This window comes from Nelumbo lutea, chromosome 1 (genome assembly GCF_056320005.1).
Source record: "Nelumbo lutea isolate HS-2025 chromosome 1, American lotus-T2T, whole genome shotgun sequence".
Taxonomy (NCBI): domain Eukaryota; kingdom Viridiplantae; phylum Streptophyta; class Magnoliopsida; order Proteales; family Nelumbonaceae; genus Nelumbo; species Nelumbo lutea.
Window position 1 is genome coordinate 199165858 of NC_142684.1, and position 14150 is coordinate 199180007.

At 30.0% G+C, this 14150-nt stretch overlaps 1 long non-coding RNA gene across 2 annotated transcripts; it reads left to right on the forward strand.

The window, feature by feature from the left end:
• The first annotated feature begins 12540 nt into the window (after nucleotides 1–12540).
• LOC148880289 (uncharacterized) lies at nucleotides 12541–13409 on the forward strand. Of its 2 annotated transcripts, XR_016097260.1 has the most exons (4): nucleotides 12541–12724; nucleotides 12813–12903; nucleotides 13039–13172; nucleotides 13303–13409. It is a non-coding gene; the product is annotated as an uncharacterized LOC148880289 (long non-coding RNA). The 2 variants fall into 2 exon arrangements; XR_016097254.1 differs by lacking the exon at nucleotides 13303–13409 and having other exon boundaries at nucleotides 13039–13233.
• The last annotated feature ends 741 nt before the right edge of the window (nucleotides 13410–14150 follow it).

A 14150-nucleotide genomic window follows, 5' to 3' on the forward strand; every position in this document is an offset into this window, starting at 1 on the left:
TTGTCGCATTTTAAAGTTCGGGAACCAATTTGTCATTCGAGCCAAAGTATAGGGTATTGCTTGGGAATTTTTCCTTATTTTAATTATTTTTAATTTTTTTATGTTAGGACGGCCCATCGATTCAAACTGAATGGTCGGACTGTTTGGCCTGAAAACCATCAAGGCAACCAATTCTGTTTCATCCTTAGTCCATATCTTGGCCAAAAACCATTAATTTGGTCAACGACCTGTTGACCCAAATGGTCAAACCATATGTCGACCCATTCTACCTGGACAATGTTTTTGGTCATTTTTACTTTTCTATTAATAATGTTTTCACTAATTAATAACTGAATAACAAGAAACGAAATTTATAATTACTATAAATAACCAAAAAACTACATAAAATATCTAAAAAATATTAAAGTTAATAGCTAAAAATATTATAACTAATATTTTCTTTCATTTTAGTTATTATTAAAATTATTGGAATATATTTAGCCATTAATCTTAATTATTGCAATTTATTCACTAAAAGTTATTGAGTAAATGAAATTCCAATAATTATTCATTGAAAGTTATTACTAAAATTTCAGTAATTATTACAAACTAATAACATGTATATATAGCATGAGGCTTATACATGAAACTTTATAACATGTTGCAAACAATGTAACCCTAGCCGTTAGACCAAAACAAAATATTAATTTTAGTTTTATAACTAAATATGCCACGTAAGACGGTTCACTGATAGATGATTTGACACCATCTTCTCTACCTGATAGACCATTTGACATTGTATTCTCTACCTGATGGAGATTTCACCATCACACAGTTGATAATGATTTGAAACGTTGAAAGATGTTTTAGTCAACAGTGATTGCACCAATAGTTCACACAGTAAAAAATAAAATAAAATAAGATGAAAATACACCTCTTTCAAACGCTTAGAGACGTTAGAACTCCAGTAGATGTATTCCGAATGACTAGAGAACTATTGCCATTCTTCTAAAAATTAGAACTAAATAAAACGCACATCTTTCGGTTTCGTTCCATCCCCTGCTTTGTCCAAAATGACTCTAAAAAAAAATTGAAAAAAGGAGTGAATGAATTAGTTTGAAGAAGGGTAGGAAACGATAAGAAGCATGTGGCCTTATTTTCCTACTTTGTCATGAATCTATAGAAAATGTGAAATGGGCTAGGCATGATGGCGTGGAGTCAAGAGAGAGGGATAAGACACCCGTGACATGGCTTCATGAGAGAACAAGAAAGGTAAAAACGAAGAGAGTATGAGAGTTCTCCTTTGGGATAAGGGAGAAAGTTGTGACCATCTATGTAGCACTTTTTACTTTAGTATATATAGATGCCTCCTATGGCCAAAGCCGCTAACTTATTATCAATTTTAAACCCATTGAAACATGGACAGCAGGGCCAAAACATTATAATACCATATTTTAATGGGTTTAAGATGTGGTTGAAATTTTTCGTTGTTCAATTGGTTTAATTTTGTAAATTAGCAAATAAATATTATAATTTACTAATAATAGAAATTAAATTAACATGTTTTATTAATAAATGGATATAAATTAATGTCTATGTTAATATATTATCTAAATTAACCTACCATTTGTTCCAATGTAATTACAAATTAATCCATTTTAATTTACTAATTAGTTTAAGTAAATTAATCCAGTTATAATAAAAATTTAATTATATTATATTATTAGATGTTTTTTTTGTTGGGAAATTGTCTAAAACCCACCATCACTTTTTATGAATTCTCTTAAACTCACCACAACTTTTCAAAACGTCCAAAACTCACCATGTCAGATAATTTATTTTCTAAAACTCACCTTCCGTTAGTGCACCGTTAATGTTTCTTAACATAAATGGCCATGTCAGCATAAATAACACTTTTTCATGATCAAATTACCCCTAAATGGTGAATTATGGGAAAAGAGTCATATAGGTTAGGGTTAGACTGAAATTCTCTCTCTCTCTCTCTCTCTCTCTCTCTCTCTCTCTCTCTCTCTCTCTCTCTCTCTCTCTCTCTCAGATCTGGCCGCCACACCATCTTCTCTCCCTCAGATCTCGAAGGTAGTCACTACATCACCCTCTCTCTCACTTAGATCTAGCAACCACACCACCTTCTTTTACTCATACCTTGAAGGTAATCGCTACATCACCCTCTCTCTCACTCAGATTTGACCGCTGCACCACCTTTTCTTGCTCAGACCTTGAAGTTAATCACTGCATCACCCTCTCTCACTTAGATCTGGTAGTCACACCACCTTCTCTCGCTCAGATCTAGCTGTTGCACCACCTTCTCTCTCATTCCTGAAGGTTACCACATCACTCTGTCTCTTGCTTAAATCTTGTCACCGTCACACCACCCTCTTTAGATCTTGTTGTCGCCGTAACACCTCTCTCACTCAGATCTTGAAGAAGATGATCTACTAGTTTGAAGATTTGAAAGAAGACAGTCATAGATTTCAAAGATTTTTGGAGTTTTGAAATATTTGCAATGTATCCTTTTGAATCTAGAATGTAAATCCCCATCGAGGGTTCTACAAATTTATACAAAAAAATATATTTTCGTAATTGTTTATCTGATTGTTTGAAAAAATTTTTGAAATTTTGTTGCAACAATCTTTGGATTCAATGTCTAATTTTTGTTTAATTTTGAAAAATTTTGTCATTTTATTAGTTTGTTTGTAATTTTTTATTTTTCTAAAATATATAATTAAGAAAAATCTTTTTTTTTAGTTTTTTGTGGATATTTTTAAAGTTTTATAATTTTATGTATTTTTGTGTAGGTTTTATTATCTTTTTGAAAATGTTATCACTTTCTTATGCTTTTTTACAATTTTTTTTACTTTTTTCTATAATATATAAAATTTTAATTTTTATCGTTTTATATATATTTGCAATTTCTCTTTTATCCAGTCTTTATATTTTTCAAGTTTCTTTTGTCCTTTTTAGTTTTTGCATTTTTAGTGTTTTGTTATAATTTCCAATGTTTTTTTGTAATTTCCATTTTTTACATTTTTCTATTTTCTACGATCTATAAATTTTCTGTACTTTTTTGTTATTTATTTACAATTTCTGTGCTTTTATATAATTTTAGGTGTTTTTCTACAATTTCTATTTTCTGATTTTGTTTTCATTTTCCATAGTTTTTTTTTATAATTTTTGTGTTTTTATATATTTTATATTTGAAAATATTTTTTGAACATTTTCCTTTTTTTCATGTTTTTGTAGGTAAAATATTAAAATATATAGGTATATATTTTATATTTTTCTATGAAGGGTAAAATGGTAATGTATTAATTCTCATTAATCTGTTTAACGTCAAGTTAGGAACATGGTGAATTTGAAAAATTGTTGTGAATTTAAGAGGTGGACAATTTCCCTTTTTTTTTTTTGTAAAGAGACCTCGTTAGCAAGGACCATTAATTAACATTAATTTATAATGAACATCCATGAAGGCGCCATTTTCACCTCGCTGAACATTAATCACGGGTTCCATTAATACATGGGTTGCAAGACCGGATTTGGGTAACCCTCAAACACAAATGAGTTTTTCAACTCTTAACCCCGAGAAATCCGACCCGATTACCCATTTTCATATTCTTCTTGACTCGTAATACATCATTGTCGTTTGTTCTGAGTACAAATTCTCTCCAAATGTTTGACCACCCTTGATCTTGGGAAAACATAGTCGTCGATATTGGGTTGTATTCGAAATCTTCAAAACAGGGTAGAATAGTGAAGAAAAAAATAGGTAAGAAAACTAATGCACAAAATCACAATGGCGTAATGTTAATAAAGAAAAATGGTGAAAGTTTGATAAAAACCGATTGTTTCTCACCTGTGTAAAAGTTCTCTGGCGCTCTCAGAACATGGGCATGTACTTTCAATCCTCCAATCAATAATGGTGTAGGATGTGTTTGAAGTATTTTCAAAACATTATATCAAGTGTGGGAAGTTTGATAAACATTCTACCAAGTTTCCTAAGCAAGAAGGATACTCTTGGTTTGGTTTTTGATTCAAAATTAATACATTGGGTTTGGTTTGAGAACTTTCTTGTCAGGTGGGAGAAGCGGGAATGAGAGGAGAGGGCTGCTGATGTTGGATTTTAATCACTATATTATATAATATAGATATAGGAAAAAGTACTGATAGGCCCATTTCAAATTTATGAATTTCGGCCCAGCTTATGCATACTCCAGAAAGACCGGTAAATTCAATCTTTTAAAACTTGGGACAAATTCCCACCTCAACTAGGAATTTTTATAATGTCTAGGAGGTGGCAATCCAACATGAAATTTCATGTCATATTCTTTCATATTTCTCTTCTTTTAATTTTGAGATGGCCCTTAACATGCAAAGACCAAAATGATCGTGTTTAAGAAAACAAGGGTTTATCGATCTTTCCCACTCACTCTCCTCTTCTTCTCCTCTTTCCTTGTCTCTCCTGCTCTAGAAATTTCTTCTTCTTTTCTCTCTAGAATGTTGAAAGTCATGGCGAGTTTTAGATAGTTCCGCTTGTTTTTTATGCACGAGGTCAATGCCACCTCTCGTCATTCTCCAACCAAATTCATAGTAAGAGAACATTGTCTTTTTCCATTTTTTTTATGATGGGCCATTTATGAATTCATATCTACACTCCACAGAGAGCACCCCACATGCACATCTTAGTGTGCATTGGGAACATCTCCTATACTTGTCAATGGAGAGATGTTCCCAATACACAATTGGGATGTGCTGTGGGGCATTTGTGGGGTATGAATGTGAATTCACCATTTATTGTTAAAAATGTTTATTTATACAATCTATATATGTATACTATTTTAAAAAGCACGAATAGGTTCAAAAATATTTATGGATTTTTTTAGGATAAAATTTACCCCCTTTATATTTAAATTTATTGATAAAAATGAGGATAGATGGGGTAATTGGTTATTGATATTAAATGAGTTGAAAATAGGTAATTTTAATATATTCAATGCATTCAATTTCCCTTTATTAAATCCAACATTTAAATTATTAACTTGCACTCATGTTCTTTGAATCATATATTTAAGCAATTTCTGTTTCTTCTCATCATTAAATTCTATTAATTAAATCCATAATAAATTAATAATTTCAATAACATAAAAGCTTATACTTTTAAAATCTACTTAGAAAAAATAGTGTTTTCATCTAGGTGGTGGTAAGAAATTAAACCCTTTTGGGTCAAATGGGTCAATCCATGTTGCCATGATTAAATAATAAAATGAAAAAATGGATAAAATTAAAAAATTAAAAATTAAAAAATTGAGAATATTTTTAAAATACATATTAGGCAATAATAAGTATGATAAATAAGAAATGTTTTTATTAATGGTGGAAATGGACTGTAAAATTTAAAACCAATTGGGAATAAAAATATTTTCTCATTCTCTTTCATTAAAACCTATATTTAAAATATATTTTTCTCATCATTAAATTCTTGTAATTAAATTCATATATTAATTTTAATAGTATAAAAATAAATATTTTGAAAATTAATATGAAAATATAACCATTTTCTTCCCTCCCGGTGGTAGGCAACCAATTCAACCATTTGGAATCAAATGGATTAATAAATAATGTCATAAATAAATAATAAAAAATAAAATAAATAAGCACAGAAATGAAATTGTGCCATAGTCAAATATTAAAATTTTTAAAAATAGAAAATACAAAGAATCACAGAAAAAATATAGAGAGAAAATTTTGGGAACAAATCTAATGTTATATATTTATAAAAAATAAAATATTGGGTACATCTATGCATTCATTATATTGAACAAAAATAAGTATTATACATAAAAGTAATTTTATCAAGGATGGAAATGTAATACAAAATTTAATGTCAACCTAAAAATCAAATTATTTTTCTTTTTGGGTGGTGAGTTAGTGGTTTGGGTCAAATGATATCATAGACAAACAAAAATTAAGTGTGATAAGTAAAAATTATTTTATATAATGTAAATGAAACATATACTTTAATGGGAAAATTATAGTCAAAGCCAGTTGTACATTTAAAATGAAGTTGCAGGTTGCTCCAAAAACCAACAAAACTTAGACAACCGGCTCTACATTTCAAATTATAAAAACCACCGCAATGTCATCGAAAGCTTATATAGCTATTGCCAACATGGCACTCTTAATCCATGTTAGACATAGCAAAAAGCCTATACTGAAAATAGGTTTTCAACTTCACTCTCACTCCCCTTTGTCTCTTGATCTCCCTCACTTCTCTCTCACTCTCATAGTCATCTCTCACTCCCTCTATCTCTCCCACTCTTTCAGTTTCCGTTTGTAGCCAAATCAAAACCCTCTCTCTCTCTCTCTCTCTCTCTCTCTCTCTCTCTCTCTCTCTCTCTCTCTCAATCTATCATTCACCCTTACTCTTTCTCCCACTCCCTCTTCTGTTCTTTTTTTATTTTTCTTACAAATTTATACAATATTAGTTAGACTATATAAAAGAACTAAAGGGACCAATCACTTGTACAATCAAGTTATAAGTTTCTATTAAGTTGGTATAAATTTCATAATCAAGAGTTTCTTGTGAATTTTTATCAAATTGGTGTAATGATTTTTGAACCATACCAAATTGGTCTCATGTTCTTTAAAGAATGAGAGAGGGAGTGAAAGAAAAAGAGAATGAGAGAGATTAAGGGAGAACAATATGTAGAGAGAGAATAAGAGAAATTGGTAAAAAAAACATAAATACGAAAACCAAAAACCATTTTTATTTATTTTTAATCACACATTCATTGAGCACAAAGAAACGAGAGAGAGAGAGAGAGAGAGAGAGAGAGAGATGAAGTGAGTGAGGGAATAGGGTGAGATAAACTAAAAACCATTTTTTTATTTTTTGATCACCCAACATTAGAAGAAATTTTTGGTATAAGATTTTTGTTGTGTCCAACATGGATTAAGTCCCATGTTGGCAACAACTACATAAGCTTTTCAATGACATGTCAGGGGGTTTTATAATTTGAAATGTAGAGCCACTTGTTAGACTTTTGTTAGCTTTTGGACCAACCAGTAGCCTAATTTTAAATGTATAACCAACTCTAACTATTATTTTCTGTAATTGAAAATGAATCCGAAAGCAAGGCTAATTTCTTATCTAGATGGTGGGTCAATGATCCAACTTTTCAAAGAAACCCATGATGTCATAATTGAATATTAAATATTTAAAAACAAATAGAACGCAAAAAAAATGAAAATGCATAGAATTTTGTCCAAAACATTTGAGAACATTTCTAATGTTATATATTCATCATATTAAATAAAAATAATTGTTAAAATAAAAATTATCTTTATTTGTGATAGAAATGGAATACAAAATTTAATAATAATAATAATAATAATAATAATAATAATAATAATAATAATAATAATAATTGTTATTTTCTACAAGCATTTAAGTTTATTTTTAATCATATTGTTACTTTTGTTAATTTTCAATTTTTATCTAACTATGGTATATCTAAAATTCAAGTAATTAATATGAACAAAAATTTCTCAGGTGCAATGCATGTGCTTAATTACTATATATATATATATACATATATATATATTAAAATTGGTCAGTCCAGGTCAACATACCTCTCCTTGCTTCAAACCCCCTTCCTAATTTTCTGTTTTTTTTATTTTTTATTTTTTAATTCCACATAATTACCTGTTAAACCAATAAAGAAATCACATATGCTTAACTAATGTTTAGCCAAGTGGCACCACTTCCTCCTAAATTCTCTCTAATTCCTATTTATCTCCTAAAGTATCTCGAACTCCTATGTATCTCTTAAATTATCTATAAATTAGTAGAAAGATTCTCTCTTTAACTATCTTTAATTCCTATTTATCCTCTCCCCGACTTTTTATCTATATCTATCTAAATAAAGTTTTAATTCAAAAAATTCAGAATTATTTAAATGTTATAATGAAATCGTATACTGAATTTAAAATATTTATTCAAAACACAAAAAATAGAGTTAATAAAATTCATATTATTAATAATTCAAAATTTTTACAAAATTAATCAAGAAATTACGTAGTAACAATATAAGTTATAATTTTATGAATTATTCAATTTAAATGTTATTTAAATAATAAAAATTAAATATTAAAAATAAAACATTATTTAAATATTTCAATAACTAAAAATCTTTAATAAAAAACATTAAAAATAGCTAAATAATATAACAAAATATTAAATATTACGTAATAACTTTAAAATAAATAAAATTCAAATAATGAAATTTTGTAAATATTTTACATAGTATTTAAATAACAAGATATTTAACATGAAAACAATTTAAATAATTAAAATAACGAAATTATGTAATAAATTTAAAAAAAAATCTTAAAAATAGAAACATAATTATAATAGAATTCATTATATTCATATTAATAATAATTTAATATTTTATAAAATTAATAGCAAATTATGTAACAATAGTACAATTATAATTTTATGGATTTTTAAATTTAATAAATAATTAATATTTTAAGAATTTAAATAACAATATTATTAAAACTAAATAATATTGTACATAACTAATTTCACTAATATCAATTAATAATTATAGAAAATAAATTTCAACAAAATTATATTTATTAGTAATAATTTTAAAATAATAGTGTATATTCATTATATATTTATATATACTATAATTAATATTTATTTGATTATCGGTAATTATTTATTTTTTATAAATATGCTTTCAATAATTATTTATAAATATATTTTTATTTTTTTTATTTAATAGAAAATTATCAATAATTATTGGAGATTAAACAACTATTATTTAACTTTTGAAATTTAACTTATCCTACATATTGTATTTTTGTTATAAATTTATTTTTAATAATTATATATCTTTTATAATTTATAGATTAATACTTATTAGAGATTAAACTATTATTTAAGATTACACTATTTATTGACTAATTTAGTATATTTTTAGTATTTATTATTTTCATAATTATTGTATTTTTATTATATATCTATTATATTTTCATTATAAACTTATCTTCAATGACTGTGTACGTTTTGCTATAAATTTTCAATAATTATTGAAGATTAATATTGTTATTTATTAGAGATTAGACTATAAATTTAGTTGAAATTAGGAGTGTTCAATATTTGGTTTAATTCAGTTCCAGGTTGTTTCGCCAACCAAATCGATCTGGTCAAGTCCGTAGTTTGTCACTTGAAACTGATTGATTATTAGAAAAAACCCACTAACTCGGGTTGTATTGATTTGGGTCTACTTTCAATTTAGTTTGTTTGTTCAAAAGATTTAAACTTAAAAATAAACTTTAAATTTCATAAATTACAATGATATTATGAAAAAACAAATTACAAAAATGAAATATATGATATAAAATATTTTAGACTAACAAATATGGGATTTTTCCTATTTTTCCGTATTAAAAAGGTAAGTTTAAAATATAAAATATTAATATATATTTATTAAACCAAAGCCAATCTGAAATACTAGAAAATCGGCCAACTTGGGTTGAATTTGATCGAATTGCTTATTAAAAAGTTAAAATATAAAACAAGTATATACTCTTATGTATTTCTATTGTTTAACTTTCACTTAACAAAGAACGGGTCCCCATCACCATGCCTCTCCTTGCTCCATTATCCCCATCCTGCATTCTCTTTAACTTTCTCTCCTCTCCCCTTCCCACCACTCCCATTAAACCATGTCACCCAACTATCTACAAATATTCTCATAGTCTCTCTTCTAAGGTCATTTAAACCAATAGGAAAGTATCATGTTGCCCCACTCCTTAATCAATTCCTAAAATGGATCCCCCCAATCTAATATAAACTCTCCCTTATTTAAAATATTCATATTAATTAATAAATAGTTAAATACGGTTAATATTTAATCCCACCCATATTCAATGAGTATTAAATAGTGTTATTATCAAAAGTTAATAAATATGGTTAGTAAATTACCAAAAACTAAATATACTTATTAGTACAATTAGTAAATTACCAAATTTTAATAAATATTGTTATTAATTAAGTCATTAAAAATATTTTATAAAAATTGAACTCTTTAACTAATTTCTATAAAATTAAGAATTCTTACCCATTTATTAAAAGGAGAAATGGATGAGCGTCCATCGTCCAATACCTTGATTTTATATTTCTAATCCAACATCCACCCTAATTTCATATTTCCAATCCTATCATTTCTTAAAATGTTGATTTTATATTTCTAATCCTACCCCTCCCTAATTTCATATTTCCAATCCTATCCCCTCCTAAAATGATTGAATTATATACATACATACATACATACATACATACATACATACATACATACATACATACATTTTGAGTTACAGAACACAGAGCGAGCGGATGATTTTCTTATTGAGGAAGTGACCAGGGCAGTATCCTCATTAGTAGCTGCAACTCTACATTTTTCCTCATGTCTGCCCATCCTTGTACACCTGAGTGCGCAGCTGCATATTATGATGGTGGAGATTAGGCAGATCATCAGTGATTTACCTTATTTAACAAAAGAAGCCACTACCGAGTACCTTGTCTTGGCTATTTAGGATCTTAGGATGGGTGGATTTGACCAACCTGACCACCAGTTTACTAGTTAACAAAAGTAAACGTGTCCTTGGAAAAAAGATATTGGCGTCTCACCAGGCAGCATGCCTTTTATTTTATTTTTTAGGATATAGCTAACACTGTATGCATACCAGTGTTTTAAAAGCAAGAAATGCAACTACAATGCATGGAGTTCCTAGAACCCTAGATGAAAGTTGCAAGGCAAGGCGTGTGCTTGAACAAATTGAGGTGCTATTTTTGAGAAAATCTTAATGGTTTATATTAAGATCTTAGTAACATGAAGATTATTGCCTTATAATCAAGTCCTAAACAGGCTAAATTACTTAAACTCTGAACATCATAGGTACAAGTGTACAACCTATAATATGGTAAATTATCTATTCAACATTAAACCTATAGAGATGCAGTAGTTTCTAGCTGAAACTTAATTTATTTCTTCTCTTCCTTCTTTGGTTCCTTCTCCTTTTCATCACTGTTTCGTAGCTACAAGGAAAATGACTCAATTGTTGATGTCTGAAATATGACCTTGTACTCTCTTCACTGTACACCAGAGAATAAGCTTGAGACAAAATAGCATTCTCTTGTGTAAGAATCTTCTGCTTAACAATGTCATATTCAGAGTTTAGTCCAGTAATATATTCAAAAACCCTGTTCCTTTCAACTTCCTGTAAGTAGCAGCATCATTTTGTCTTTATTATTCTATAGTTTCTAAGTCATCAATTTCATGCCAAAGTGACTTAAGGGTAGACAAATAAACTGACACCGGCTTCTCCCTATGCTTAAGATTGGTCACTTTACTACTTCTTGATTCATAGGCTCCAACATTAAGAGGTTGGGAGTATATATTTTTTCGCATTATTCCAAACCTCTTTAGCTGTCGTCATCCATAGGTAGTAGTGGTTAATATGGAGCTGCTTAGAATTGCAAAAGCAAGTTGTTACCATGTAGTTCTCTTGAACCCACCTGCTATAGTCTCACCAGTAAGATATCCTATTTTACCTCTTCCTCCAATTGTCATCATAGCTGATTGGACCCACTGTAAACAGTTCACCCCATCAAGCTTAACTGCTGTAATTTGAAAGTTACTACTGTCTGTTATGCTTCATCCCCTAGAATATTTTCCCCAGTAATCTTGGATCAATTTCCAGGAGCCTCCATACCGTTCACAATCTTCACAAAATGGGTTCCAGAATAAAATCTCATTACTTGGAGCAATCAGCCATCCCAATTGATTACTTGGAGAATAAAATCTCACCCTTCTAGCAGCAGCAAGACTTCCCTTATAATTCAAAAACAAAAGAAACTGACCAGAATAATCTCTTCAAACATAGATTTCAGATCACCTTTCTTGGAAAAGAAAAAAAACTAAAACCACCTCTTGGAAAAAAGTGAAAAGTGCAGTTGCTCTCTCCAATGATCTACAAATATATTCTGCTTGCAAGTTGCAACTGGTCTCTAAGGTACAAGAAAACACTGCCAGGTAGCGCTAGGTGCCACATTAAATCAGTAGTTTAACCCCTAAATCACAAACCGGTTGATTTTTCTGATTCCTCCTGGTTTTCTGGCAGTCTCCAAGTTTTCAGTCTTGGGCAGCAACTAAAACACCACAAAAACATCCGAAAATCAGGCCTTCAATCAATGATTATTCCAGCCCTTAACCTAGAAAAGTACTGCATCTCTACAAAAGCCAAGGTTGATTCACCAAAAAATAAAAGACCAGGTGAAGTGCACTTGGGTTCAAGTGGGGCACACCCCACAAAATGAGCCTCACCCATAAGTTTAGGTACATCTTTTTAACACTAATACACACATCCATTGGTTGTGCAGCTGAGCAACTGAGAGCCTATTTTCTTACTTAGCAGAAGTATTCCCGGTGGGCCCACAGTCACCTTCCTATTCATTAAATGTATCTCCACCTTCCTGATAATGCATTTTCCTTTCTTTTTTTTCTGGTAAAGGGTTATGCATTTCCTTAACAAACATCAAAAGTCATATGATCCTGGTGCGCTATCAGTCTTGGAAAGTGTATTCAACTTCAACCTCTCAATTCCTCTTAATTATCTCATAGAATCCTTTGGAGGGAAGGTCTTGATTGTACAGGTAAAACTAACATGAAGAAGTGAACTTAACCAGTCTCTATGAAAATCACTTGCTGATAATTTTTTTCTGCTTCATTCTTCACGAGCAGGGAATGAAAGACCCTCTCTCCAAGTCTGACTTGAAACTTTCAATGCTTAGGGAGCATTGCGGTGGAGTTGAGATCAGAGGATTAGATGGAGGTAGGATGGCACTTTCACCTTTCAGTATGTATTTTCCTTTCATCTTTCTCTTACGTTTTTTTTTTGTTTGTTGTCTGTGTTGTTATCTCACATCTGTTGTCCGTCATTGTTTCTCGGTTGTTATTGATATTTCAGGCCATTGTCCGCATGATGAGTGTCCGGAGCAAGTAAATCCCATCATAAGCAAATGGATAAAAACCATAGAAAGCAACCTCTGCCTTTGCCCCTGTTGATGCTCTCTCTCTCTCTCTCTCATTTTTTCCTTTGTGGTAATTGCAATACACTCAAGGGTGTAAAAAGAATTTACTTGTTAATATGAGTTCTACTCGTATTACGTTATACATTTGCATGAGCATATATTCTTTTTCGTTTTTTAACTTTTATCGTCTATCTTGCTAGATTGTATGATAAGCGTGGAAATCAGCATGGCAAGAACCAAGCACATTAATTATCAAGCAAAAAAAATGTTATTTTACAAATTACAGTAAGGAAAAAGGGGAGTCTAGCTATAGTACGAAAAAGTTATGGTGCGTAAAAGAAATTGTTTAACTGTTAGGGCTTAGTTTCTGAGTATAAAATATAAATATGTACAGTACAAATACATATAAAATAATATAAAATGCAAGTTTTGCACTCTACATGTTTGTATTCTTTCCAAACTGAGCCTATAATTAATTTTATAGTAACTGATCATAGGAGTTTATCAGGTGGTGTGGAAACAAGAGCCGGAGGATGTGCCTGAAGTTCAGATCCCAAGTACACCTGATGTCGACCATGCATGACATCATGAGCGTTTAAGGTCTTGGTTGAAGACGGAGTTGGATTTGTGCTCAGAACTTGAAAAGTGATAGAACAGCTTTTAAACCTAGAGGAAGTCCATTAGCAGAACATTTGGCATCATGCAAAATCCTCTGCTCTCAATTAATTACCAACAGACTTTATAGGCTTGATTTTTCTTTGAACAAGTTAAAGATGAGAGCCCATTGTTTCTTTGAACGAGTTAAAGATGAAAGCCCATTGTTTGATTCAGACAAGAATGGGAATGAGAATTAAAATAATCTGGAATAGGATTTCATTCCCAGGGGAGGGTGAATGAATGGCCATTCCTTCAAATGGGGATGCCATGCCCATGCCACCAGGAATGGGAATGGAATTCTGATTCCGTCCAACCAAACGGTTAAAACCAGAATAGCCCAATGGCCCATTCCAATTCCAATTGCAAACCCCTATTCCGGTGAACTAAATGG